Source organism: Takifugu rubripes, chromosome 4 (assembly GCF_901000725.2).
Source record: "Takifugu rubripes chromosome 4, fTakRub1.2, whole genome shotgun sequence".
NCBI lineage: Eukaryota > Metazoa > Chordata > Actinopteri > Tetraodontiformes > Tetraodontidae > Takifugu > Takifugu rubripes.
In genome coordinates this window covers 14313198-14319912 of record NC_042288.1, presented here as the reverse complement: position 1 = coordinate 14319912, position 6715 = coordinate 14313198, and the positions used below count along the sequence as shown (strand labels likewise).

The following is a 6715-nucleotide window of genomic DNA, read 5'->3' as shown; positions in this document are numbered from 1 at the left end:
AAAAAAGTGAATCACAATCGGGCTAAAAGAAAGATTAAAAATGTGTCCGTAGGTGTGTGCAGGTGTGTATCTGTGTGTTCAGCTTAGCAAGCGAAGGTATTTCATCGAGATGATGGATTGCTTCTGGACATTATTACTGGCTGACCTTGTGTCCTCAAGTAGTCCCTAATTTCCTTCTCTCTTTATCTGTGTGTGTGTGTGTGTGTGTGTGTGTGTGTGTGTGTGTGTGTGTTCTAGTGCATAAGCTAGCAGCAACAGGAAAAAATTCATAGTAAATTAATGAAAAGAAAAGAGAGAAAGAGAGATTCATTTTTCACATTCAAGCATATTTGTCCAACAGTATCTGCGTACAGTTTAGCCATGGCAGAAATGTCTGTTTTATTAGCTGTTTGCTATTATTATTGTCTTTTTTTTTGTTCATCTTTATTATCAATCAGGTTTATAACTATTGCTGCATTTATATCAGCCTAGATTTGAGATAATTATCCCATTTTTTAGCATTAACAGATTTGTATATAATCATGTGAAAAGCATAATGTCTTTATCAAAGTTATCTGAATTTGAGAAATTAGACCATCAGGCCTGGATCTCCCCCCAACCATACCATTAGCTAAGGCAGCTAATGCTAAAACCACTAGCATCAGATGATTTGAAAATAACAGGAAGTTTGAGACTTAGGTCACAGCATATGTCAATACTCCAAATAGATTTGGTAAATGGGTTAAAAGATGTTAAATGGGATTTTCTTTTTAATCATTATTATCATTTTCTGAGGTGCATCACATCAGAATTATCTGATTAATCGTTTGATAAATCAAACAGTCTGAGCCTATTTGAGGGAGGAATAACTTTCTGTCAATGTTCAAAAGTTCGACATGGAAAAGAGATAAAGAGCAAATTATAGAAAAGTTATATTACAACAGATTAGAGCACATAAAGACACTCATCTAAGCAGCTTTTGGGGGTTTCAGGCCAACCTCAAATTACCACTAGAATTTACTGTCAATCAGCTCCCCTCACTTATGGAAATACATTATTAATCCAGAAGCTCTGAACCAGCATTGGCATCAACAGCTGGAGGCCAAATGTTCATCCAGGTGACCACTCATTTATGGCCAATGAATAAAACATGTGAATGTTTTATAAGAATCTCATTAACTTTCCTGTGATATCTGAACAGATTTATTCCCTCAGTTTGGAAATGACATCATTAAAACATGGGTTTTAACCTTTGACGTAACCGTCCAAAAGCAAGTCCAGAATGGGGCAACGTCAATAACTTTCCCTCATTCCAAAGACGTCACACCTTCCCCTTTTAAACGGCCTTTGTGCGCGGTTCCGGCTCAGACCGGATGGGCCCACAGGACACTGGAGGCAGGACTGGATGGAGGATAACGCAGCCTGGATGGTGCCAGTCACGCAGGACCCAACAGACAGAAGAGGAGCCGGCCCTGCAGGAGCAGCCGGGGCAGATGGCTTCTTCGGGATAATGACCAGGTGACATCTGCAGAATGAACAAGCCATCGGGCTAACAGACTCACCTTGGCCCGCTGGAAGGATGCCGGAGCCGCCCCATCGTTGTCCCTCTTCTCTTCCCAGGGTTCACTCACAAACTGGAAGGGGGGGATTATCTTCATGGGAAAAAAAGAGGTGCGGAAAAATGTCCGGAATAAACATGAGCAGATTTTTTGTGGGTGTTGTGGGTGAATGTGGGATTATGATGCCAAATGATCCTGGAGAACATTTGTCTTCTGGCAAACGTGATCACAGAAAAACCTGAAGCCGCCAAATTAGAAGCAGACCTCCAGCGGTATCAAGCAAGGCGGTGCACATTCAAATTTGCTTTTTCCAGCCGGTTGAGAGGTGGCGAGTTTAGGAAGGCGCGGTTCGAGACTCCTCTGAAGACTCTTACTCACACGCAGTGACTACGTGATGCTGAGCACAAAGGTCAAGCTTTGACACGCCCGCGAGTCTGAAAAGGTCAGAATCTTTGTGCCATTTGGAAAAGAGGCAGTGTGATGCCAGCCTGCCAATATGATTCTATCAGGTCTTTTTCACCTCAGTTTCAGCCCCCAAACATTGTCTGCTGAATAATTGACCGCGGCCGGTTGATGGCTGGACTCTGGCGGCCAAGCCGAGGTTGAGTGTTGCATCACATGTGGCTTTCTTCTGATAACATGACAACGGAAGCAAACATATTAAAATGTGTATATTACTCCCTTTTCCCTCTATTTGATGCTAGTAGTACTGCTCATTAGCATTCTTATGAGCCCTTCAACTGGGTTATAACAGCAGCTGTGGGCAAATTTTGTACCATCTAATGTAGAAATCTGTGCTGGAATGATAACAGAGCTTGAAATATTCACCTTAAAAGCCAATCTGAACTTTGATGAAAGATACTAAACTAAAACACTCTGCTGTGCTTGAGAGGTTGCAGCAGCTGCCGTCGATATCGGAGATTTTCCCAGTAATTCCATTAAATAGCTGCATGAGATCAGTGACAACAGGCTGCACAATATAAGTCTCTTTTGATGCTACCCTTTGATGGTCACTTGTCGTACAGTGTTCCCTTTCATGGGCTTTAAAAATGCATGAAATACACACGCTGACGGTTAAACTCCACTCACCGAATCACTGTACGGAGCACAATCGGCTCATACATGGAACGAAAGAATCCATCGTGCGTCTCGAGCATCTCGACTATTTGAGGAGCAGATTGGCGTTAAGAGATCATGTGACTCCATTCACGATGATGGGCAGTGTAGGATTCCTTTACATGTGTTAAATACCAATAACCTTGGAGTGTGTGTTCGAGAATCGTTTTTTCATGGATTTACTTTCTGACTCAGATTTTCCTGGTCTGGATCCTGACAGAGAGCGCCCGTTCCGAACGTTTGCTTGCTGCGTAGCTTAATCTTAGGCCCACTGCTTCCCGATACGTTATGGTTCCAGCTGTTAACCCAAATCCCTGTTCTTGCATTTGGACATATTTCCTAGCGCAGTGTCTCCGGACCCTCTGAGACGACTTAAAGCTGAGCAACTTCAAACGGCGAAACGTCCGTGGTCACCGGCAAATGTTGGGGTCAAACTGCTGGATTCAGAAAAGGTTAGCAGTCGCTTCAGGTTTCCGTGAAATGGAGAAAAGTTCTCAGATAACACGCATCCTCAGACGTTACAGGCTGGATGTCAGCGCGTCTGATGCTAGCACGGGCTTGGCTAATCCTCCAAACAAATATTAGGCTCATGACAATCTCTGCGGGGAAGAGGAGACCCGTCCTCTGATCCACGGGCGCGGTTCATTTTTCGTCCGACTTTGTTGACTTAGCCTCTTTTCATCACGGAACCACTCATCCATCGTTTATTAAGACAACAGCTACTCGGTGGGCTGCAGAGAGGAGCGCGCTTCCAACTGCATATCAGGAATTTCAACACGCGTTCCCACACTTAGACACCTACCGGTGGTTGGGAGATGATTTCCTGTCCTCGTCAACGTCAGCGATGAACTGTCTCCATTCTGTCTGAGGGGAGGCAAAGGTAGCTTTCAATAGAAACACTGCACCTGATTAAGAAAATCCAACAGGAATGACAACGCTAATCTGATGCCTGCCATATTCTACCCATCCTATTTTATGGTGGCAGCTCAGAAGATATCTTAATCTCGCTCAAGAGCTTCAAATGTCAAGAATCATTTCTCTCCGCTCCCTTTGGAACGCCGTTATTATAGTCGGGGAGATGGCAGTTGTATCAATTATGCATAAGGTGAGAATGTACGGAAGGTGTCGATGCAAATCACCCCACAGACGGCAGTGAAATAAATGAGAATGCTCATTTCAAAGTGGCGGGTTCAGGGAAACCAGCAGAGCGACCGCTCGTGTCTGTGGCTCTTTAGCTTAGCTTAGCATCAATGAGGAAAATATCGTCAGGGTGGGGGAGGTGGGGAGCCTCAAAGCTAATACTGAGGGCTCAGAGTGAGTGAATGTTCAGATAAGAAACAAATTTTGTCTGGATATTTTTTACTTTAATCTCTCACTCCCGCCGTCATTTTGCAAATAGGGCGACACGTTCCAACGGCAGATATTAGTTACCATGGAAACATAATGCGGTCTGCCTGTATGCCAATGTATCCCCAAAGCGTTTGATGTAATCTATATCAAACAGACAATGTGCACAGGTGGAAGGTACCGTGCACACACAAGAGGAGCTGGATGCAAATAAGTTGGTTGTGGTCGGGGGGACGGAGGCTCCAGTGGGACATTACCTTTCTTGTATCACACTCCTCACACCCTGTGTCTCACACATACACAGAGACACACACACCACCAGCACCACCACCCCTCTGCTACTTCACTCTTGTATCAACAGCTCCACCAACAGGTGCAACAGCGCCACCCCCAGGTGTGTTTTCATGCCCTGGGACACACACCGCCACATATTCTCAAAGTCTCCGCGCTAAATTCCCAGTTAGCTGGACGCGGTCGCGCATGTGAACTGCGCAGGTGGTTGCTGGGTGGTGGTGGTGGAGATGGGGTGGGGGGGCGGTGTTTATTAGCGTTCAGCGCGCAGCATTGCTGAATCAACAGAGCGACGAGATGAAAGAGTGTTTAGGACTCTGCAGATTGGCACAGGGCTGCTCGCCTTTACGCATCAAAGCGCACAATACCCAGGAAAGGCTCAGTTCTCGGGTCTTTAGATCTTCATATCGTTGCATCTTTTGTTCTGTGTCTGGCACATTCCTAAACACACCGCAGGCTCTGTGTCATCCACTGACAGCATTAAACACACAGCAGACAAGGTAAATCTCGCAAGCATTAAATAATAAATGAGAATTTCAGGTGAGCTGCGGCGTTTGTTTAGTCACGGCTTCACGAGAGCTGCTGTCAACATGGACTTTTGGATTCCTGGAACCAGCAGAACCCGTCAGGAACGTCCTCCCTCACGTTCATGGACATCATTTTACTCCCCTTTACATCATAAATTCATGTTCATTTATCCAAAGTGGTGTTGCATTAGCTTTGTTTATGAATTCCAATAGTGCATTTATTATACCATTAACATAATACCATCCAGCTTCCCATCTGTTTTATCCTCGAGGAATTAATTTGCATGGCATATCAGGCACGTTGCACCGTGTGAAAGCGCGGATTATCGCGCCACAATGGGAGATTTCATCCTCTGTAAACTAGGTGCTGTTTGGAATGAAGACGCACAGATATACGGCGTTTTATAGGACGCGCAAACACAGCTGAGCACCCCCCACACTATAATATTATTATAATTATTAGAGGTGGGTGGGTGGGGTTGGGGTGCGTTATTCCTTGGGTTAGTGCTCACAGCTTCCCAATATTCTCTCACTTTGTCAGTTTCCGTGCACGTGCTGATTAATGCAGCATAAATGAGCTTTGTGGGAGTCACCCCCCCCCTTCCCAACCACCACTATCTTACACTTTGCACCTTTAAGCAGGAGGCAGGATGTCTGTTGTCACCTAATTAGCCAACAGTCCTGTGATGCCACCAGGCAGAGATTAACCGAGGGTATTAGGCAATGTGTTGGCCCCAAATACTTTTAGGACCTATGGAATATTTCGCTGTGATATAGGGAGGGGCCCATGGGACAGTGAAAGTTCTGAGCCCCTACTTTGAAGAGTTTTAATGAAATAAACCTTAATTAGTGTCGACATGCTGCTCTTGCTTCTGAGAAGAATAACAATGCCACATGATTGCACTATAAAGAAATGAAGGGAAAAGCCACAGAAGCATATTTTACTCGGTTATTTTTGTTTTATTCATTTAAAATAAAAGAACGAAACATTTAATTAGTTCTAAGAATTACCATTCACTGCTCAAAATTGACAGAAACTCTTCAATCATGCTAGATCTTCAAGAAATGACTTATTTCAGTATCAACTCTTTACAATTGATTGTGTGGGGTACTGAAACCTGAATCGTTAACTCATTGAAGACTGGATTTAGAATCATCCTCCAAATCAAAAATGCATTTCCACAACCAAACAAGTCCCTGTCCTCCATTTGCCTGAGTAACACCCCTACCATGGTGTTTGCTCTCTATGGTTCTGGTGGTCTCGATTGGGGCATCATTCGATGCTCAACTGGATTCAGGTCCATGGAAGGCACTAGCGAGTTTCTGTCATCCACGACTTCTTTATCACCACCTGCAAACCCCATTCCCTTTAGGTGCTGTCTTGCTAATTACCCACATCCCTCCGTTGCCAGCAAATTTGCGCAACAGCAGGTGAAATTCAGTCACGATCATTATCGCCTCCTAAGTGTGTGACTGAATTACACAGTGTTGAACGTGAATTCCTTTGTTTTTGAGCAGTCTATGACATAATGTTGGCCAAAAAAAGACAGTGTAACAGTTCAAGAGAATCCTCTGTATTTTCCATCACCATTCGTTTTCCGTTTGCAACATCTTATTAAAAGTGTGTATTAGCAACACTGTTAAAAGGATATGGATACGTTCAATATTTAAGTTCTGTGTTACTCTTTGGGGAAAGCACTAAGGCTGGTAGGTAAAGTCTATATGTTGGGGTTTTTTTTTTTTCATCTGCTGTATTAAACAATTGTTAACTATCGGTGTTTCCCTTGTTTTTGTTTTGTTTTGCTTTTGTCAGGTTGTAATTCGCTGTAATACCCCGTGTTACTGGTAGGGGGCGCTGCTCTAACGAGACGCCAGAGTTGTGCCGGAACACGACGT

At 44.2% G+C, this 6715-nt stretch overlaps 1 long non-coding RNA gene across 1 annotated transcript; it reads right to left on the bottom strand.

Moving 5' to 3' along the window:
- Positions 1–1195: 1195 nt before the first annotated feature.
- LOC115249640 (uncharacterized) lies at positions 1196–3519 on the bottom strand. The gene is made up of 3 exons (XR_003888325.1): positions 3457–3519; positions 1542–1631; positions 1196–1451 (listed from the first exon to the last, which is right to left on the bottom strand). It is a non-coding gene; the product is annotated as an uncharacterized lncRNA (long non-coding RNA).
- Positions 3520–6715: the final 3196 nt, after the last annotated feature.